This window comes from Staurois parvus, unplaced genomic scaffold (genome assembly GCF_062004578.1).
Source record: "Staurois parvus isolate SC_StPar_1 unplaced genomic scaffold, SC_StPar_1.0 ptg001234l, whole genome shotgun sequence".
Classification (NCBI taxonomy): domain Eukaryota; kingdom Metazoa; phylum Chordata; class Amphibia; order Anura; family Ranidae; genus Staurois; species Staurois parvus.
In genome coordinates, this window is record NW_028319030.1 from 228,363 (window position 1) to 251,952 (window position 23,590).

General features: G+C 46.5%; 1 protein-coding gene across 1 annotated transcript in view; it reads right to left on the reverse strand.

Moving 5' to 3' along the window:
- Nucleotides 1-22,766, reverse strand: part of LOC149437975 (uncharacterized) — a 46,945-nt gene extending 24,179 nt beyond the window's left edge. Inside the window, exon 1 of the mRNA XM_089660390.1 lies at nt 22,658-22,766. The gene's annotated coding sequence lies outside the window, so the exon portion shown is untranslated. The remainder of the gene's footprint in view (nt 1-22,657) is intronic.
- Nucleotides 22,767-23,590: the final 824 nt, after the last annotated feature.

Genomic DNA, 23,590 nt, shown 5'->3' on the forward strand with positions numbered 1-23,590 from the left:
TCCTGAAATGTTGTCTGTGTCAGGGGATGGGGCATACAGCCAGAGAGTGTCATTTAATAAGGTGTAATCTTTGCCAACAGCTGGGGCACTCATACAGTAAGTGCCCAGAGGCACTCCACAATTTATCCGGGCTCATGGAGGAGCTGGACCGGATGGATGCTGAGGAGAGGGGTGAGGAGCCACCCCCCCGCCCCCTTCCTCGGATAGATCTGACACCGAGGGTTCTTTGGTGCTGTCGGTGCCTGTTGTGACACCTAATGTGTCTGTACCCTCTCCCTCTGGAGAGTCTCCCACTGTCTCTGTGTCCCCCCAAATATCTTTCCCAGTGTTGTCTACCCCTTCCCCCAGTGTTCCTATCCCCCCTGTTAGGAAAAACCGAGGCGTTGGAGCCAAGAAGGCATCTGGAGCGCCTTCAGTGATGCCTCCCCCCGTACTTCTCCCACGGCGCCGCCGAAAATCTGGTGGTGATGTGGTGGCGTCTGAGGTGGTTGGGAAAGAGGCAGGATTGATATCTGTCCCTAAGGAAGGTGGGTTAAGTAAAGTGACCAAGGGGGAGCGGTGGTCTGTGGTTGGGAAGGGAGGGAGCAGGGTAGGGTTGTCCCCTGCATCGTCTGTTTCCTCTTTGGAAGTAGAGATTATATCTGGCAACAAGTTTGAGGTCCTCTCCGGGGAGGAAGGGGATTCTGGAGGTACCCTCTCCCCTATGGATGATGGGGTTGGAAAGGGAACCCAAAAGAAACTCAGGTCCTCTGCAAAGCAGAGGAAGACAAAGGCTAAGAAACGACCATCTCAATTACCTTGATGGCAGTTCCCACTCCGATAAATGTGGCAACCATCAATGTTGCCAGCATAAAGTCTGTAGGTGCTAGAAGTGTGGCCTTATTTTTGCTCAGCAGTATTGGAGCTGACAGTTTATTTTTGCAAGAGACCAGGCTTACCAGCCTAGCTGATGTCCATCTAGCAAAAAGGGAGTGGAGGTGTGGTCCTTCCTTCTGGTCTCTTGCGGCCGAGCCTTACAGCGGAGTTGCGGTACTTTTTTCCGGCATGGTAACGTGTCGGCGGGTCATTGAGGTAGAGATTGGAAGGTGTATGGTCTTGGACGTCCTTGTGAAGGGGCAAGAGCTAAGGCACATTAATATCTACGGTCCCCAGTCTACGTGGGGTAGGAAATGCCTCTTTACAAGGATTAAGCCTTTCCTTTTTACGTCCCGGCAAGTTGTCTTTGGAGGAGACTTTAATACTGTCACTAGGCTTAAGGACAGGAAGGGCTCCAATGACAGGCTGGAGTATGACAGCGTTTTTTTAAATGCGATAGTTAGGGAAGCAGGTCTGGAGGATGCCTTAATTAAGCGCAGCCCGGACAGCACGGGATTCACTTTTAGGCGAGGTAGAAGTGAGAGTAGAATAGATAGGTTTTTTTTAAAGGGGGACTCCGCCTTCTCGGCACCTGTGTGTCAGGCGGTGGAGTTTTCCGACCACCTTTTGCTGACTGTGTCTTTGAATATTTCAGATACGCCACCTAAGGGGAGGGGGTGTCTGGAGATTGAATTCAACTCTGCTGGACGATGAGGAGGTGAGACGATCCTTTGAGGATTTTTTTCAAGCTCAGGAGACCATCCTGGATTTCTGCAGCAGTAAGTCGGAGTGGTGGGAGCTTATCAAAGTGCGGATTGGCAGGTTTTTCAAGGCCCTAGGTAAGAAAAAACAATTTGATAAGTATGTTGCCTACCAACAGCTGCGGAGGAAGTTTGATCGCCTTGTCTCTGAGGGTGGAGATTCTGGGGCAATCTCAGAGGTTAAGCTTCTCTTGAAGAAGTATCAGTATGATCGGCATACCTCTTTGGTTTTGGAGAGGGACTATGGGAAATACCATTCGCCTGACCCTTACCAGAACTGCAAGCAAGGTATAGCGATTAAAACGGTCACCGGTCTGAGAGATAGTACGGGATCTCTGACGAAATCCAGGTCAGGGATCTTGGAGGTCTCAAGGGCATTCTTTGAAGATCTCTTGGGGGAGAAGCACCTCGACCAGGCAAGGATGTCGAGCTTTTTGGAGTCTACGCCAGGTCTGGAAAACAACATTCCACCCACAAGTTTGACAGGTGAGATCACAGTTGAAGAGGTAGTCAAAGCCATAGATAGTCTGGCCATCAGGAAGACGCCTGGGCCAGATGGCTTGACAGCAGAATTCTTTAAGATTTTTAAGTCCAGCTTGGCACCTCGCCTTGCGGAGGTCTTTAATAGCTGTCTGGATGAGGGTTCGCTCCCTCCCTCCATGAGGAAATCGGCTGTGATCTTGCTGTCAAAGGGTAAGGACCCTTCGATGATTGAGAATTGGCGCCCCATCAGCCTTCTCAATGTCGATAGGAAGATTCTGGCCAAGATCCTTTTCTGGCGCTTGTCGTCAGTGGCAGACGGGTTACTTTCACAGCGTCAGCACTGCTCGGTTCAGGGCAGAAGTATGTTTACAGCGGTGTTAGCTGTCCGGGAGGTTCTGGAGCGATGCAGGGCTGATGGCAGTGGGAAGTATTTGCTGGCGCTGGATCAGGCCAAGGCCTTTGATTGGGTAGATCATAAGTACCTCTGGCATCTCCTTGACCAGTATGGCCTGGAAGGGAGGTTTATTGGCTGGTTGAAAACATTGTACAGAGGGGCGGAGAGCTTCATGTTGATCAATGGTTGGGTTGGGTGACCCTTTGAGGTTGGCTCTGGGGTGCGCCAGGGGTGTCCGCTGAGTCCCTTGCTCTATGCCTTTGCCATTGACCCCTTCATCAGGAGGCTAGATGGCGGGGCTTTGGGTGGGGTGCCGGTGGGTGCTACTGGTGAGCCGCCTTTGAGAGTCGTGGCCTATGCCGATGACGTGTCTGTTTTCATCTCTGGGACTGAAGAGGCGCAGGAGGTGGTCTCAGAGATGGAACAGTATGCGGAGGCATCAGGCTCCAAGATCAATCGTGAGAAAAGTGAAGTTTTCTGGATGGGTAGGGAAGGTGAGAACTTCTCGCTTCCGGATACCTTCCCGGAGCCCCAGCCAAAGATCAAAGTGTTAGGCATCACATTTGGCCCTGATGATTATGGTAAATCGAATTGGGAATCCAGGTTGTCTGATGCCGAGGTTAAAGTGAGATGCTGGAAGGGGTGGCGACTCTCCCTAAGGGAAAGGGTCAATCTAATCAAGACCTACCTGATTCCAGTCTTTTTGTACGTCAGTTACATTTGTCTCTTGCCAGAGTCTCTCTATACGAGGGTCTACAGCTGTTTCTTCCAGCTATTATGGGGAAACAGACTGAACCTAGTGAAGCGGAATGTGACCTACCGGTGCAGGCGGGAGGGTGGCCTAGGGATGGTAAACCCAATTGTTTTCTTCTCTGTTATGTTTGTAAAACATAATTTTGGTAATATGCTGAAAGAGAAGCCACCTGCATGGGTGGGTTTATTTCGGGCTTGGTTTAAACCCTTTCTGAGCTGTTGGGAGAGTGGCGGGCCAGTGAGAAGCCTGAGAGTCAAGCACGGTAAGCTCCCGGCTTATGTTGCCCTTAGTTTGGAAATACTTAGGCGGTGGTGTGTGACGGCGGAGGAGGTCAGATCTGTTCCTGGGAAATTCCTCAGGGAGAGGGTCGTGGCCACTGCTTTTCATGCACCGCTGGCCTTGAAGGATTGCCCAGGCCATATTTCGCGGGAGGGCTTAAGATTGATAAATATGGAAAGGATTCCCTTGAAGTTCAGGGACCAGGCCTGGCTCGCATTCCATGGCAGGCTATATGTGAGAGGGAACTTGAAGTGCCGTTCTCTGGACAACCGTGGTTGTCCTAGGACGGAGTGTGGGGGTGAAGTGGAGACTATGGACCACTTCTTGCTTCAGTGCCCTTTCAATATAGAGGTATACAAAGAGGTGGGGAGGGCTCTAAACATCCCCTTCCTGCACTGCATGTCTTATGCAGAGTGGGTATATGGGGCATTTGAAAGACATGTGGATTTTGACTTTGACACTCTTTTTCTAGTTTGTCTAGTGGTCCGATATTTCACTTGGAATGCACGGTGTCAGGTTTCCATTCGGCAGAAAATCCTTCCTGTCTCGGTGGTGGTATATGACATTCTTGGTGAGGTTGGGAAAATTCGGGGTCTTGAGAAAGACAGACTGTGGCGAAGGGCCTGGATAGAGGCGTGGAGGAATATCAGGTCTGTAGCCGCTGTCTGTTGATCTCTGGGTGAGGATGCTGTTCTTTTTTTTTTTTTTCTCTGAGTGTTCCACTCCCTTAGATTTTGGATGAAGAATTTTTGAAGAGAGGCTACGTACATTTGAAGACCTGCGTTTCTCAGCCTTTGTTCTGCATTTTTTGTTTTGTGTGTTAAATATATTTATGATTATGATATGGCCAAAAGGGCCTAAGTATGTGTATAGGTGGATGAGGCATAAAAGCCTCTTTTTTGTCTGACAGGCCGAAAGGGCTTTTGTCAAAGCCTGATAGACTGAATAAGCTGCTGTTAAGATTTTTCCTCCCCGAATCTCAGACAGGCCAAATGCCTCGTCATGAGTGATATGGGCCATAATGGCACCGCCCCTACCTTATTGGCCAAAAGGACCTTTGTGTGAAAACTTATCTGCATAGCGGAAGACTCCCATACAGGCCAGTGCTGTGATATAGGCCATAAAGGCCCTGACATTTTTATATTATGCTTTCCTATTTTTTGCCATAAAGGCGTATATCGGTGTGTTATAATTTTGATTATGCTTTGTGAATTATTACTGTATTCAGTTGATCTTTGTTTAGACCAGTCGTATGGTATTTTGTATTTATTTATTTGTATATATCAACTTTATATTTTTGTAAGAAAATGTTTTTTGTTGCTGGTGGCAAGACCTTTTAATAAAAAATTTCCAGCTACCTACAGCTGAGTGTCGTTAGGAGGAAGTGGGCGTGGTGCTGCACAGACAGTGTATGGTGTATGCTGTGTGAGGTCCTGCTAGGCCTCAGTCTGAGCCAGGGACTAAATTTCTGGCACTACCCAGGAGAGGATGGCCGAGCCTGGCCATGATCCAGGAGGAGGGACCCCTGGGGCTCCTAGTACCGGTCCTGACATGCCAGCTATTGAGGACCTGGGAAAAGGCCCTAAAGGAGGGAAATCGTATGCGGATTATCGGGGCCTTGTGGCCGCCCATGTGGCAAGGATCGGGAAGGAGGAAGACAAGCTGGTCAGAATGAAAAATGACCTCAGGAAGTTCAAGTCATCTTATGATCGTGTGTGGAGCACAAAGCGGCAAGCTATGAAGCCTGAGCTGGAGCGTATGGAGCAGGCAGTGCGCCAGCAATGTGATCTAGTGGAGACCCTGAAAGCATCCAGCGGGTTCATGCGGGAGAAATACATGAATGAGGAGCGTTTCAGGCAGGCCCGTGACAGATCCCTAGCGGTCTCGAGGGGCCAGATCGGAGAGGCGGTGTCATCTGGGGACCTGTCAGACCCCCCAGGTGAGGTTGGAGAAGGCAGCACAGTTGCTTCTCAGCATGCTGGAGAATGTTTAATACCGGAGGGTGAGTCGGAACCCATCCCCCCTCAGCAACAGCGGCTAGATTGGGGATCCCAGGTGGAGCAGGAGGAGGAGGTTGGTGCCATGGAATTTGTGACTGCATTAGAGTCCCCCCCTGCGTGGACGGCAGTTCGCATTTTCAACTGATGACACTGGTGATGAGGCAAACAAGTGCCCTAGGCCACTGAAGCCAAAAAAGACTGAGAAATTGTTTTTTGTAAAGCAGGAAAAACTTCCCAGCAAGATGGAAAACAGTTGCAAATCGCAGGAGGGGAAGGTGGTGAAGCCGCAGTTGAAAGCCTCTCCGGCTGCGGGGACTGTAAGTGATGTGTCGGACACTTGTGTGGTTGTGTGTGACAAATCTGCAGCAAATGCAAATATTGATAATATGGGAGCTTCATGTGAGGCCAATTTGGTTGGTGCAGTGTCTGCTGCGGCCAGTATAGCCCCATCCCCAGCTGCAGGCCCAGTCTCAGCCCCAGTCTCAGTCCCAGCTCCAGGCCCCGTCTCAGCCCCAGTCTCAGCCCCAGCTGCAGGCCCCGTCTCAGCCCCAGCTGCAGGCCCCGTCTCAGCCCCAGCTGCAGGCCCCGTCTCAGCCCCAGCTGCATGCCCGTCTCAGCCCCAGCTGCATGCCCCGTCTCAGCCCCAGCTGCATGCCCCGTCTCAGCCCCAGCTGCATGCCCCGTCTCAGCCCCAGCTGCATGCCCCGTCTCAGCCCCAGCTGCATGCCCAGTCTCAGCCCCAGCTGCAGGCCCAGTCTCAGCCCCGGTTGCCAAGGGAGCCCTGAGCTATTCAGCGGCTTTAAAAAATAGACAGGGGGTAGCAAGACCACCGGAGGGTCAGGCAGGGAGATCACCACCAACTATAAAAAGAAGGAACGTTGTCCAGCTAAAATGGGACGGAGGAAGCACCACCCCAAATAGAAGAGATGTTGTTGACAGAATTCTGGATATGGGCTTCAAAGCAGTAGACATATTTGCTTTATAGCCCCGGTGGGGACCGGGGAATATGATTAGAGATGAGCAAATCGAACCAGGCGAACCGGAATTCGATACGAATTTCAGGAAAAATTCGATTCGCGTCGAATCCGAAAATTTGCCTACTTCGGGTGCGCGATTCGAATTTTTCCCGATCAGCCGGCAAAAGTGTCCCTGCAGAGTGCTCCGCTATTTCTGACATTTCTCTGACAGTTCCTTCACATGTACAGCGGTTGAAACATTGTATCTATTAGTTTCCATTTAGGATACAGATGTTTCAACCGCTGTACATGTGAAGGAGCTGTCGGAGAACTGTCAGAAATAGAGGAACTCTGCAGATACACTTTTTGCCGGTTTGGAATTCTTATTTTCATCCTACTTCTTCTTCATCCTCATCCTGATCCTCAGAAGAAGAAGAAGAGGATGAGGATGAAGAAGAAGAAGAAGAAGTAGGATGAAAATAAGAATAATTCCAAGCCGGCAAAAAGTGTATCTGCAGAGCTCCTCTAAGTGTATCTGCAGAATAGAGGAGCTCTGCAGATACACTTTTTGCCGGCTTGGAATTAATCTTATTTTCATCCTACTTCTTCTTCTTCTTCCTCTTCATCCTCATCCTCATCCTCTTCTTCTTCTTCTGAGGATGAGGATGAAGAAAAAGAAGAAGAAGAAGAAGTAGGATGAAAATAAGAATAATTCCAAGCCGGCAAAAAGTGTATCTGCAGAGCTCCTCTATTCTGCAGATACACTTAGAGGAGCTCTGCAGATACACTTTTTGCCGGCTTGGAATTATTCTTATTTTCATCCTACTTCTTCATCCTCATCCTCAGAAGAAGAAGAAGAGGATGAGGATGAAGAAGAAGAAGAAGAAGAAGTAGGATGAAAATAAGAATAATTCCAAGCCGGCAAAAAGTGTATCTGCAGAGCTCCTCTAAGTGTATCTGCAGAATGTCATTTATGGAAACAAATAGATACAATGTTTCAACCGCTGTATGGAGTGAGTGTCCCAGAACTGTCAGAAATAGGCTATTTCTGACAGTTCTGTGACATTCACTCCATACAGCGGTTGAAACCGCTGTATGGAGTGAATGTCACAGAACTGTCAGAAATAGACAGAAACTGTCACAGAACTGTCCTTCTTCTCATCCTTCTCCTTCTTCTCATCCTTCTCCTTCTTCTCATCCTTCTTCTCATCCTTCTTCTCATCCTTCTCCTTCTTCTCATCCTTCTCCTTCTTCTCATCCTTCTCCTTCTCCTTCTTCTCATCCTTCTCCTTCTTCTCATCCTTCTTCTCATCCTTCTCCTTCTTCTCATCCTTCTTCTCATCCTTCTTCTCATCCTTCTTCTCATCCTTCTCCTTCTCCTTCTTCTCATCCTTCTCCTTCTTCTCATCCTTCTCCTTCTCCTTCTTCTCATCCTTCTCCTTCTTCTCATCCTTCTCCTTCTTCTCATCCTTCTCCTTCTCCTTCTCCTTCTTCTCATCCTTCTCCTTCTCCTTCTTCTCATCCTTCTCCTTCTCCTTCTTCTCATCCTCCTCCTTCTTCTCATCCTTCTCCATCTTCTCATCCTTCTCCTTCTCCTTCTTCTCATCCTTCTCCTTCTTCTCATCCTTCTCCTTCTCCTTCTTCACATCCTTCTCCTTCTTCTCATCCTTCTTCTCATCCTTCTCCTTCTTCTCATCTTTCTTCTCATCCTTCTCCTTCTTCTCATCCTTCTTCTCATCCTTCTCCTTCTTCTCATCCTTCTCCTTCTTCTCATCCTTCTTCTCATCCTTCTCCTTCTTCTCATCCTTCTTCTCATTCTTCTCCTTCTTCTCATCCTTCTCCTACTTCTCATCCTTCTCCTTCTTCTCATCCTTCTCCTTCTTCTCATCCTTCTTCTCATCCTTCTTCTCATCCTTCTCCTTCTTCTCATCCTTCTCCTTCTCCTTCTTCTCATCCTTCTCCTTCTCCTTCTTCTCATCCTTCTCCTTCTCCTTCTTCTCATCCTTCTCCTTCTCCTTCTTCTCATCCTTCTCCTTCTCCTTCTTCTCATCCTTCTCCTTCTTCTCATCCTTCTTCTCATCCTTCTCCTTCTTCTCATCCTTCTTCTCATCCTTCTCCTTCTTCTCATCCTTCTTCTCATCCTTCTTCTCATCCTTCTCCTTCTTCTCATCCTTCTCCTTCTTCTCATCCTTCTCCTTCTCCTTCTTCTCATCCTTCTCCTTCTCCTTCTTCTCATCCTTCTCCTTCTCCTTCTTCTCATCCTTCTCCTTCTCCTTCTTCTCATCCTTCTCCTTCTCCTTCTTCTCATCCTTCTCCTTCTCCTTCTTCTCATCCTTCTCCTTCTCCTTCTTCTCATCCTTCTCCTTCTCCTTCTTCTCATCCTTCTCCTTCTCCTTCTTCTCATCCTTCTCCTTCTTCTCATCCTTCTTCTCATCCTTCTTCTCATCCTTCTCCTTCTTCTCATCCTTCTCCTTCTTCTCATCCTTCTCCTTCTTCTCATCCTTCTCCTTCTTCTCATCCTTCTCCTTCTTCTCATCCTTCTCCTTCTTCTCATCCTTCTCCTTCTTCTCATCCTTCTCCTTCTCCTTCTTCTCATCCTTCTCCTTCTCCATCTTCTCATCCTTCTACTTCTCCATCTTCTCATCCTTCTCCTTCTCCTTCTCCTTCTTCTCATCCTTCTCCTTCTCCTTCTTCTCATCCTTCTCCTTCTCCTTCTTCTCATCCTTCTCCTTCTTCTCATCCTTCTCCTTCTCCTTCTCCTTCCTCATCTCCAAGGGCATTTAAATTAAAGGTACAGTGTTCTGCACTAATTTAAAGGCTCTCTGAAGCCTAGAAACCCTTTTTATAAGGTATCTTCGTAGCGAATAAATTCGCATCGAATCAAATTTCTTCCTGAAATTCGCCGAATCAGCCGAATCGAATTTTTGAATACTTCGCTCATCTCTAAATATGATGTATCATTTGTGAAGCCGGAGTGCCTAGACTTGTTCTGGCAAAAATATGAAAATGAGTGGAAGGGGACCCCCAGGTGGGAGGGCCTGACACCAAAAGTTATTTCTAGGCAGCCCCTTGTCAAAAATGTTACAATCCTGGTCAGGAATGAGTCGATCCCCTCGGCGGATATTATTGTATGGCTAAATCGGTTTGGGGAAGTGTTAGCACCCCTTAGGAAAATCTTGGACGATCGTGGGATCTGGACTGGGGGATGGTCGGCGACCGTAAGGCTGCAGGTGGAGAATAACATGGTGAAGCATCTCCCATCTTCGGCTTTCCTTGGGAAGGACAGACTAATAGTCTTTTATGCCGGGCAGCCGAAAGTCTGCCACCGGTGTGGCAACAAGGGGCACTTCGCCTCAAGTTGTGAGGTCCTGAAGTGCTCATTATGCCAGGGTATTGGTCACGTAGCCCGTGATTGTAATCAAATTCGGTGTAACCTCTGTCAGGTATTGGGGCAATCCTACAACCAATGCCCTGAAGCATTACATAATTTATCTGATATTGCTGAGGAGTTGGCCAGGATGGATGCAGAGGAGGCGGGTGCAGGCCCAGCTCCTGATGGGGCAACTGCTCCGGATGCCCTGGTGCCAGGTGCACCATGTGTAACCCCTAGTGTGCCTGTAACCCCCCCCCCCTGTTGTGGTGTCTTCCCCTGTCTCTGTGTCCTCCCAGGTGTTGTCTGCCCCTCCTCGTGTGCCCCCCCCTGTTAGTTCCAAGTTGGGTGAGGCGGCTAAGGGGGCAGGGGTGTGTAAACTATTTGTGGTCCCCCCGCCAGTTTTGCTCCCGCAGCGTCGCAGAGGTCGGACAGGGGGCTCGGCGGCATCTAAGGGTCAGGTGAAGGCTGGGCAGGAGAGCTTAGTCCCTGGGAAGGATGGAACATCTAAGGAGAATAAGGAGGGTGTGTGGTCTTTGGTGGGGAAGGGAGGTAGAAATAGGGCAGTGCTGTCCCCTTCTTCTTCAGTTTCCTCACTGGAGGTCGAGGTTATATCTCTTGAGAATAAGTTTGGGGTTCTTTCAGGGGAAGAGGGAGACACTGGAGAGTCTCTTTCCCCCATGGAGGAGGAAGAGGCTGGAGGGTCCCTTAAAAGGACTAGACCCCCATCTAAAGCTGAGAAAACCAAAGTTAAGAAACGCTCATCTCAACTACCTTAATGGCAGTTCCCGCTCCGATAAATGTGGCAACCATTAATGTTGCCAGCATAAAGTCTGTAAGTGCAAGAAGTACGGCCTTATTTTTGCTCAGCAGTATTGGAGCTGACAGTTTATTTTTGCAAGAGACCAGGCTTACCAGCCTAGCTGATGTCCATCTAGCAAAAAGGGAGTGGAGGTGTGGTCCTTCCTTTTGGTCTCTTGCAGCTGAGCCTTACAGCGGAGTTGCGGTACTTTTTTCCGGCATGATAACGTGTCGGCGGGTCATTGAGGTAGAGATTGGAAGGTGTATGGTCTTGGACGTCCTTGTGAAGGGGCAGGAGCTAAGGCTCATTAACATCTATGGTCCCCAGTCTACGTGGGGTAGGAAATGCCTCTTTACAAGGATTAAGCCTTTCCTTTTTATGTCCCGGCAAGTTGTTTTTGGAGGAGACTTTAATACTGTCACTAGGCTCAAGGACAGGAAGGGCTCCAATGACAGGCTGGAGTATGACAGCGTTTTTTTAAATGCAATAGTTAGGGAAGCAGGTCTGGAGGATGCCTTAATTAAGCACAGCCCAGACAGCACGGGATTCACTTTTAGGCGAGGTAGAAGTGAGAGTAGAATAGATAGGTTTTTTTTTTAAAGGGGGACTCCGCTTTCTCGGCACCTGAGTGTCAGGCGGTGGAGTTTTCCGACCACCTTTTGTTAACTGTGATTTTGAATGCCTTATATACGCCGCTGAGGGGAAGGGGTGTCTGGAGGATGAATTTGGCTCTGCTGGAGGACGAAGAGGTCCGACGATCCTTTGAGGAGTTTCTTCAAGCACAGGAGACCATCCTGGATTTTTGCGGCAGTAAGTCAGAATGGTGGGAGCTTACCAAAGTGCAGATTGGCAGGTTTTTCAAGGCCCTAGGTAAGAAGAAACAACTTGAGAAATACATTGCCTATCAGCAGTTACGGAGAAAGCTTGACCGCCTTGTCTCAGAGGGTGGAGATTCTGGGGCAATCTCAGAGGTTAAGCTTCTCTTGGAGAAGTATCAGTATGATCGGCATGCCTCTTTGGTTCTGGAGAGGGACTACGGGAAGTACCATTCACCCGACCCTTACCAGAATTGTAAGCGGAGCATAGCAATTAAGACGATCAGCGGCCTGAGGGATAGTACAGGATCCCTGATCCCTGACGATATCCAGGTCTCAAGGGCTTTTTTTGAGGGTCTTTTGAAAGAGAAGCACCTTGACCGGGCAGGGATGTCAAGCTTCCTGGACTCTACACCAGGTTTAGAGAATAACACCCGTCCACAAGTTTGACAAGTGAGATCACAGCTGAAGAGGTTGCCAAAGCGATAGACAGTCTGGCCATTAAAAAGACACCAGGGCCAGATGGGTTGACAGCGGAGTTTTTTAAGACTTTCAAATCTAGCTTGGCACCTCACCTAGCGGAGGTGTTTAACTGCTGTCTGGATGAGGGTTCGCTCCCTCCCTCCATGAGGAAGTCAGCTGTGATCTTGCTGTCAAAAGGTAAGGACCCTATGATGATTGAGAATTGGCGCCCCATTAGCCTGCTCAATGTCGATAGAAAGATCCTGGCCAAGATCCTTTTCTGGCGCTTGTCGTCAGTGGCAGACGGTCTACTTTCGCAGCAGCAGCACTGCTCGGTCCAGGGCAGGAGTACTTTTTCAGTGGTGTTAGCTCTCCGGGAGGCTCTGGAGCAGTGCAGGGCTGATGGCTGTGGGAAGTACTTGCTGGCGTTGGATCAACCTAAGGCTTTTGATTGGGTCGACCACAAGTACCTCTGGCATCTCCTTGACAGGTATAGCCTGGAGGGGAGGTTCATTGGATGGCTTCAGGCTTTGTACAGAGGGGCTGAGAGCTTCATGTTGATCAATGGTTGGATTGGGCGGCCCTTTGAGGTCGGCTCGGGGGTGCGCCAGGGGTGTCTTCTGAGCCCTCTGCTCTATGCCTTTGCCATCGACCCCTTCATTAGAAGGCTAGATGGCGGGGTGTTGGGCGGGGTGCCGGTGGGCACTACTGGTGAACCACCTTTGAGGGTCGTGGCTTATGCCGATGATGTATCTGTATTCATCTCTGGGACCGGTGAGGCGCAGGAGGTGGTCTCGGTGATGGAGCAGTATGCGGAGGCATCAGGCTCCAAGATTAATCATGACAAGTGTGAAGTTTTCTGGATGGGCAGGGAAGGTGAAGGCTTCGAGCTTCCGGATGCCTTCCCTGAGCCCCGACAGAAGGTAAAAGTGCTAGGCATCGAATTTGGTCCTGACGACTACAGCAAAACAAATTGGGAGTCCAGGTTGGCAGATGCCGATGTTAAAGTGAGATGCTGGAGGGGGTGGCGGCTGTCCCTAAGGGAAAGGGTTGACCTAATCAAGACTTACTTGGTCCCTGTTTTCTTATACGTCAGTTTCGTTTGTCTCTTGCCAGAGTCTCTCTACACGAGGGTTTACAGCTGCTTCTTCCAGCTATTATGGGGGAACAGACTGAACCTTGTGAAGCGGGATGTGACTTATCGATCCAGGCGGGAGGGTGGCCTAGGTATGGTCAACCCAGTTGTTTTCTTCTCTCTGATGTTTATTAAACATAATCTTGGTAACATGTTAAAAGAGAGACCGCCTGCATGGGTAGGCCTTTTCCAAGTCTGGTTTAAGCCTTTTCTGAACTGTTGGGAGAGAGGCGGGCCAGTGAGAAGCTTGAGAGTCAGGCATGGTAAGCTCCCGGCTTATGTCACTCCGTGCTTGAAGATACTGAGGCAGTGGTGTGTGACTGTGGAAGAGGTCAGATCGCTCCCTGGGAGACTCCTGAGAGAGAGGGTCATGGCCTCTGCGTTTCATGCACCATTGGCCTTGAAGGATTGCCCAGGCCATATTTTGCGGGAGGGGCTACGTTTGATAAATATGGAAAGGATTCCCTTGAAGTTTAGGGACCAGGCCTGGCTTGCGTTCCACGGCAGTCTCTATGTGAGGGGAAACTTGAAGTACCGTTCTCTGGATAACCGTGGTTGTCCGAGGACGGAGTGTGGGGGCGAGGTGGAATCTATGGACCACTTCTTGCTTCAGTGTCCCTTCAACATAGAGGTGTATAAAGAGGTGGGGAGGGCTCTAGACATCCCCTTCCTGCACTGCATGTCTTATGCAGAGTGGGTATATGGGGCATTGGAAAATAATACTGGTTTTGATTTGAACACTCTTTTTCTAGTTTGTCTAGTGACCCGTTACTACACATGGAATGCACGGTGTCAGGTTTCCATTCGGCAAAAGGTCCTTCCTGTTCAGGTGGTGGTGTGTGACATCCTTGGTGAGGTTGGGAAAATTCAGGGTCTTGAGAAAGACAGGCTGAGGCGAAGGGCCTGCATATAGGCATGGAGGAACATCAGGCCTGTAGCTGCGGTTTGTTGATCTCTTGGTGTGGTTACTCTCCTGATTTCTCTTCTTTTTTCACCCCCCTAGATTTTGGGTAGTAGGGTTTTTTTGAAGAAAGGCTACAGGTACCAGAAGGTCTGGGTTTCTTAGCCTTTGTTGGGTAAGTTAGTAAGTATATTTTGTTGTAGGATCATAAAGGTCTATATGATCTTGTTGTTCAAAATTGTAGTCCCTATAAGGGATATGAGTGTAATTTACGCCCGATCGGTGTGCAACAAGCTTACCGCCATCCACAACCTCTTTGTTTCCCGCTCCCTCAACCTCCTAGCGATTACGGAAACCTGGATCCAGGCCACTGACTCTACCTCCCCTGCTGCACTCTCCTACGGAGGTCTCACCTGGACCCACTCAAACAGGCCCAATGGTCGTAAAGGTGGTGGGGTTGGTTTGCTCCTGTCACCGCAGAGTCCTCCCAAACCCCCCCTCTCTATCCTTCTCCTCCTTCGAGGCCCACGGCGTCCGACCATTCTCCCCAACCCCCCTGAAGATTGCTGTGTTATACCGGCCTCCTGGATCCATATCCCGCTTCCTGGATGACTTTTCCTCCTGGCTACCGTTCTTCCTCTCCTCTGAGCTACCCACCATCATCCTTGGGGATGTCAACATCCCTGTCACCCTCGACAAGCCGACCACATCCCATCTCCTCCACTTAACCTCCTCCTTTGCACTTGCACAGTGCATACAATCCACCACCCACTCCAACGGTAATATCCTTGATCTTGTCTTCTCCAACCGCTGCGCTCCCCACAACCTCACTAACACCCCCTTCCCTCTCTCTGACCACAACCTGATTACTTTCTCTATCTCCTCGTCCTCCAACGCCTACCCCTCCAAATGTCACACTACTACCAGCCGTAACCTCCACAACCTTAACCCTGCCCCCCTCCACTCTGCAGCTGATCAACTACACAACAGCATCCTCCCCCTGTCCTGCCCAGACTTGGCTATGACCACCTACAACAACGCGCTGTCAACAGCTCTTGACTCACTAGAGCCTCTAACCACACGCAACATCAGACCCCGACCGCTCCAGCCCTGGCAGACTGATCACACCAAAACCCTCAAACGACACAGTCGTGCCCTGGAGCGACTATGGCGCAAAACCAAATCCAAGCAAACCTTTACCCGCTACAAATCTGCCTTCCACACCTGCACCTCCTCCCTCCATGCTGCCAAACAAGCCTACTTCCTGACCCTCATCAAGGCCCTCTCCTCCAATCCTCGCTGACTCTTTTCCACCTTCAACTCTCTACTCTCGCCACCCCCACCTCCACCCAGCACTTCACTCACCGCCCTTGAGATTGCCAATCACTTCAAAAACAAGACTGACACAATTCGCAAGGACATTGCCGCAACTCACACGCCCTCTCAACCCGTCCCCTCTCACACAGCTACCCCCTCATCTTCGACATAACCCGCAGGGACTTCGTCACTGCTCAAACTCCCTCCAACCCCATTCCCCCTCACTCAGCTTCCCCTAATCACCCCTCTCCCATGGCCCCACCACTGCTCTGACCTCCACTTCCACCCCACATTACATAAAAGCCCTCCCTGGACCCCAATGACCCGAACAACCTCAGACCCATCTCCCTGCTCCCATTTACATCCAAACTCATCGAGCGCCTAGTATACACCCGCCTATGCTCTCACCTCAAAGACAACAACCTCCTCGATCCCCTACAGTCCGGCTTCCATCCCCTACACTCCACCGAAACTGCCTTACTTAAACTCTCCAACGACCTGCTAACCGCCAAAGCTAATGACCACTATTCAGTGCTCCTACTCCTTGACCTCTCTGCGGCCTTCGACACAGTTGACCACCCCCTCCTCCTCAAAAAACTACACTGCCTCGGCCTCAGAGATTCTGCTCTCTCCTCACTCTCATCCTACCTATCACAATGCTCTTTCAGCGTTACCTACAACGCTACCACCTCCCCCTCTCTGTTGGGGTCCCTCAAGGCTTCGTCCTCTGGTCCCTTCTCTTCTCCATCTACATCTTCTCCCTTGGCCAACTCATACACTCTCACAGCTTCAACTATCAACTCTATGCCGACGACACACAAATCTATCTCTCAACCCCTCGCCTCACCCCCTTAGTCTAGGCCCGAATCACAAACCTGCTGAACGACATATCAGATTGGATGTCGCTCCACTTTCTTAAACTGAACCTCTCCAAAACTGAGCTCCTAGTCTTCCCCCCAAGTCATACACCACCCCCCATTGACTTTTCCATCACGTCCAACAATGCCACTATCAGGCCCGCCCTGCAGGCTAGAGTACTTGGTGTCATTCTGGACTCCAACCTATCCTTCCAGCCCCAAGTCCAATCACTAACAAATTCATGCAGACTCCACCTCCGCAACATCACCAAAATCCGCACGTTCCTAACCCCAGAAACCACTAAACAGCTTATCCACTCCCCCAATTACACTGCCCCAAATTACATCACTGACCTAATTTCCAAATACCACCCAGCACACACACTCCGCTCCTCACAAGACCACCTTCTCTCTAGTTCCCTGGTCTCCTCCTCCCATGCCCGCCTCCAGGATTTCTCCAGGGTGTCTCCCATCCTCTGGAACTCCCTGCCCCAATCTATCAGACTATCACCTACTCTCCTCTCCTTTAGGCGCACCCTGAAAACCCATCTCTTCAGGGAAACCTACCCCATCCCCTGCTAATTTGCCGACCTCCTTCACTCTTTCTACCACTCCATCCCCCACAGCTATCTCCTCCTGTACCACCATCCCCTCCCTCCGAGATTGTAAGCTCGAAAGAGCAGGGCGCTCGAACCCCTCGTGTATCACATTGTATTGTTATGGGACTGTCGCATGTTCTGTCTCCCTTTGTAATGTACAGCTTTGAGTGAACTGTTGGCGCTTTATAAATACTGTATAATAATAATAATAATAATAGACCAAAAATAAAAAATGTCAAACCACTGCTAGATGCACATGCAGAATTCAATGTAAATACCAAATTATTTTTAATATTTTCAAATATTTTACTTAAAAAATATATTTTAAAATATACTTAACTCACACTATAAAGTCAAAAGCATTTCTTTTGGTACATATAGAAAAAATGTCCGGATAAAATGTACGGCAAAGATTGCAAATTTTTAAGGCACAGTGAGAAACCATGCAATCATATAAAATACCACACTATAGTAACAAAAAACACAGAATACAAAGCCCCCTAACACAATGGGGGGGGGGAGAATTGGTACATAGCATATCCTTTTGCATAAAGCATATAGATTGTATTAAAAGAGGTAAAGACACCAGAGAGAGAGGTATCACCCCCCCGGGTACAAATCACTAGTAAGACCTCTTCTGGAATATGCAGTTCAGTTTTGGGCACCAATTCACAAAAAGAACATTGGGGAACTGGAGAAAGTACACAGAGGGGCAACCAAACATGGAGATTATATCCCCCTTATGTATTATACATGGTGATCATATCCCCCCCCCCTTATGTATTATACATGGAGATCATATCCCCCTTATGTATTATATATGGAGATCATATCCCCCTTATGTATTATACATGGAGATCATATCCCCCCTTATGTATTATACATGGATATCATATCCCCCCTTATGTATTATACATGGAGATCATATCCCCCTTATGTATTATACATGGTGATCATATCCCCCTTATGTATTATACATGGAGATCATATCCCCCTTATGTATTATACATGGAGATCATATCCCCCTTATGTATTATACATGGAGATCATACCCCCCCTTATGTATTCTACATGGAGATCATACCCCCCCCTTATGTATTATACATGGAAATCATATCCCCCTTATGTGTTATACATGGAGATCATATCCCCCCTTATGTATTATACATGGAAATCATATCCCCCCCTTATGTATTATACATGGAGATCATATCCCCCCTTATGTATTATACATGGAGATCATATCCCCCCTTATGTATTATACATGGAGATCATATCCCCTCTTATGTATTATATATGGAGATCATATCCCCCTTATGTATTATATATGGAGATCATATCCCCCTTATGTATTATACATGGAGATCATATCCCCCCCCTTATGTATTATACATGGAGATCATATCCCCCCTTATGTATTATACATGGAGATCACATCCCCCCCCCTTATGTATTATACATGGAGATCATATCCCCCCTTATGTATTATACATGGAGATCACATCCCCCTTATGTGTTATACATGGAGATCATATCCCCCCTTATGTATTATACATGGAAATCATATCCCCCCCTTATGTATTATACATGGAGATCATATCCCCCCTTATGTATTATACATGGAGATCATATCCCCCTTATGTATTATATGTGGAGATCATATCCCCCCTTATGTATTATACGTGGAGATCATATCCCCCCTTATGTATTATACATGGAGATCATATCCCCCTTATGTATTATACATGGAGATCATATCCCCCCTTATGTATTATACATGGAGATCATATCCCCCTTATGTATTATATGTGGAGATCATATCCCCCTTATGTATTATACATGGAGATCATATCCCCCCTTATGTATTATACATGGAGATCACATCCCCCTTATGTATTATACATGGAGATCATATCCCCCTTATGTATTATATGTGGAGATCATATCCCCCCTTATGTATTATACGTGGAGATCATATCCCCCCTTATGTATTATACATGGAGATCATATCCCCCTTATGTATTATACATGGAGATCATATCCCCCCTTATGTATTATACATGGAGATCATATCCCCCTTATGTATTATATGTGGAGATCATATCCCCCTTATGTATTATACATGGAGATCATATCCCCCCTTATGTATTATACATGGAGATCACATCCCCCTTATGTGTTATACATGGAGATCATACCCCCCCTTATGTATTATACATGGAGATCATATCCCCCTTATGTATTATACATGGAGATCATATCCCCCTTATGTATTATACATGGAGATCATATCCCCCCTTATGTATTATACATGGAGATCATATCCCCCTTATGTATTATATGTGGAGATCATATCCCCCTTATGTATTATACATGGAGATCATATCCCCCCCCCCTTATGTATTATACATGGAGATCATATCCCCCTTTATGTATTGTACATGGAGATCATATCCCCCTTATGGATTATACATGGAGATCATATCCCCCCTTATGTATTATACATGGAGATCATATCCCCCCTTATGTATTATACATGGAGATCATATCCCCTCTTATGTATTATATATGGAGATCATATCCCCCTTATGTATTATACATGGAGATCATATCCCCCTTATGTATTATACATGGAGATCATATCCCCCCCCTTATGTATTATACATGGAGATCATATCCCCCCTTATGTATTATACATGGAGATCACATCCCCCTTATGTGTTATACATGGAGATCATATCCCCCCTTATGTATTATACATGGTGATCATATCCCCCTTATGTATTATACATGGAGATCATATCCCCCTTATGTATTATACATGAAGATCATATCCCCCCTTATGTATTATACATGGAGATCATATCCCCCTTTATGTATTATACATGGAGATCACATCCCCCTTATATATTATACATGGAGATCATATCCCCCCTTATGTATTATACATGGAGATCATATCCCCCCTTATGTATTATACATGGAGATCATATCCCCCCTTATGTATTATACATGGAGATCATATCCCCCCTTATGTATTATACATGGAGATCATATCCCCCCTTATGTATTATACATGGTGATCATATCCCCCCTTATGTATTATACATGAAGATCATATCCCCCCTTATGTATTATACATGGAGATCATATTCCCCCTTATGTATTATACATGGTGATCATATCCCCCCTTATGTATTATACATGGAGATCATACCCCCCCTTATGTATTATACATGGAGATCATACCCCCCCTTATGTATTATACATGGAGATCATATCCCTCCTTATGTATTATACATGGAGATCATATCCCCCCTTATGTATTATACATGGAGAGCATATCCCCCTTATGTATTATACATGGAGATCATATCCCCCCCTTATGTATTATACATGGAGATCATATCCCCCCCCCTTATGTATTATACATGGAGATCATATCCCCCCCCCCTTATGTATTATACATGGAGATCATATCCCCCCCCCTTATGTATTATACATGGAGATCATATCCCCCCCCCTTAATCTCCTCTTCTCAGTAGAGAATAAATTCAGTTCCTGTAATCTTTCCTCATAGCTGATCTCCTCCATGCCTTGTATCAGTTTGGTTGCCCTTCTCTGTACTTTCTCCAGTTCCCCAATGTTCTTTTTGTGAATTGGTTCCCCAAACTGAACTGCATATTCCAGATGTGGTGTTAGTAATGATTTGTTCCTGGGGGGGGGGGGGATGATATCTCTCTCTCTGGAGTCTATACCTCTCCTAATACAAGAGAGGATTTTCCTCGCTTTAGAACCCGCTGCTTGGCATTGCTGCCATTATTAAGCTCGTAATCTGCCAGAACTCCCAGATCCTTCTCCACCATTGATTCCCCCAGTTGTACCACCTCCCTCCCCCAGTATGTATGATCCATGCATATTCTTAGCCCCCAACTAGAACAACCTTTACCAATGGCCTTTATGGTCAATGATACACCAAGCATATACTCTCACTTGCTGTTGCTTTGTTGCTTTTCATGTACTGATTGTTTTAAAAAATGCTTGACTGCATTAAAAATCCAGCAAAATGCATGGCTCCTCATTCTGAAATGGAGGCCTTTAAACACTGTACTGAGCCCATATTTATAACTCAATAGATTTGCTTCATGGGAAATCGTATCAGCAGCTCTTACTCACCAGTGGTTTGATATTTTTTGGTTTTGGTCTATATAATTTTGAGCCCATGAGGACTCTGGAATATATTAAATAAACAAATGAAAAAAGGGTTTTGTAGGCCCTTTAGGGTGTTTCAATTGTATGTATTCCCTGTCCATCGCCTGTAGGTTCTGACAGCCCTTTAAAAAAACAAAAGAAATGGTCACCAGCCCAAGTCTATGACTGGCTTATTAAGCAGTGAACACGGTCGGGCATTGCAATGAAGTACAAAACAGGCTACCCTGTTCAACTTGCCAGCCTTTCCCAGTCTAATAACGGCTAATGTCAGCAAGGAACATGGATAGGTATAACTTATCAAAAGAGGGGGATAAGAAAGCCAGTTCAAACTGCCAGCCAGTCAGCCAACTATCAAAAAACAAATAAACCCGTCTAAAAACTTGCGTTTAAAAACAGGGATTTCATTAGCACACATTTGCAAATACATACGTAAGCCACAGAGCCACATCACGGCACCCCGAGTATACCTTTGGTCCTAACTCTAAAATTTAGGAGTCCTCTGACAGCCCTTTGCAGCATTATTCTGTATATACTGAACATATAGGCAGCCTTCTGATGATGTCCAAGGCCACAGCTGTTGACCCGACACCTTGTACATTGACCATCACTTGTCTAAAGTGCTTTTTTTTATAAATTTTTATTTTTCTGGATTACCTTCACATTGCATAAAAAGGCGATTTGCAATTGACATTTAGGTATTCTAACAATGTCCAGATATGATACATCGATTATATAAACTTACATACACAACAACATAGATAACCTGCAACTGCTTTCCAAATAAAGAAGTGTCTGTTTAATGCTCAGAATGGACAATCAGATACATTTTTTAAATATATATCCTGGTCAAGGGGGAAAGTAAGAGATACAAAAGGGGGGAGGGGAACTGAGATAGTGAGATGGGGAGTAGATTTGGAGGAAAATTATAAGGACAGAGATGGAAGGAGGGGGAGCAGATACTAAATCAACTGCTGAGGTCAGAAGTCAATATTTTAGTCACCCAACATTTAGGTTTTTGTGTCCTTGAGAATATACATAATCCAGCCAATAGTAAAATGTTTTTCTAAATCTCAATGATTGCTGTCAGATCACAGTGACTTTGGAAAGATATAGTTGAATATCCAGGGAAGATTACTGTCTCCTGAGCAAGGGAATAAATTGTTCAAGTTTTTTTAAGAAGATTTGGTATTCTTAACTTCCCAAGATCCCATAAGAAGACCTGGTGATGTCAGCGAAGCCCCCAAAACATCTTTATTTTCTTTATTTTCATTTCTTTCTTCCTTTTCTTTTTTTCCTTTTCTTTCTTTTCTTTCCACTAATTGTCTTGGGGACCATTGTCACCAAAACAGAAAATAATGGGTTATCCAAACTTTTACAGTTGTCACCAGAACAAGAGGTGGGGGTAATTCTCCCAATGGGCAACTGCCACTTGTGCCCTTGTTTGTTTTAATGAAAATGAGATTAATATTCCAGCTTTTTTTATTTGCCTGAAAACTTGGCCTGATGTTAAAAAATAATTGCTGGTTTGTCAGTCAGGAAAGTCGATGTTCATATGAGGTGTGTAAACCAGGATGTGGTTTTCTTGTCTAGTGCTGTTCATAGTTACTCTATCTAAAAGTCTATTCTAAAAGTCTATAGGGTGATCTTAGAAAACATTCCTTCCCCCCATAGTATCTGTATTTTGATCCCACCAAATGCCCATTACCTGCCTGTAACGCTCCTGAAGGTGCCCAGAGACGGGTTGGATCCTCACTCCTTTCCAGAAAATGAAACTAATCCAGCGGTTTACAGTGAGTCACGTGCTTTCTTTGAACGAGGCAATAGAATATAACTGTGATAGTTACATAATGTGTACTGTGCGTGCTGCCTACTAAAATACAAGCAGAGTGCGTTTCTTTGTAGTCAGAATGCAACAGATTTTGTCCTACACCTAAGAATCCATACTGATAAACTGTAACAGAAGTAAATATGTAGGGTGAGCACAAAAATACTTTGAATAGTAATAAAATCAAACGTTATTGGAGTAGATTGACAAATATGTTGACTGCAGATACAGTAACTCAAAAATGTCTTTTTTCTCCTGCATAATCTCTGTGCACACCTCCTACCAGCAGAGGGCAGTGAGATCCAACATGGTGCTAATGAAAATGATGATAACCGGCTATCAAAGATTATTTTCAGTGATGAGGCGTATTTTTCTTGCTGTTTTATAAAGGTTACTTTGCGTTATAAGCAAGGAAGTTTAGACCTCCGTAGTGTATTATGTGCTTTTACTAAATGAAAGTGCTGTACATAGAAACAATTCTAGGAATACAACACAAGACTGACCGATACTGTATACCTATAACAAGCACAAATGCTACCTACCTCCTAGTGAATCCATGTTCTGTATACAATAGTAATACGATGAAAAGGTTACTTAACTCAGGTTAGAGTAGGTTCTCAATCTCCATAGGCAATGCTAGGACCCAGGCTTACTCTACAGCAATTGCAGAAGATCGGGTGAAAAACTTCTTCTGCAGAGATCTTTCTTGGTGTTAAGTCCTCTTAGAGTCCCTCTAATCAGCTTCTGTTGTTGCCTTTTATTTAGAAAGCATAGATAGCTGACGGAGAAACCCAAAACTCATGGGTTTCAGTA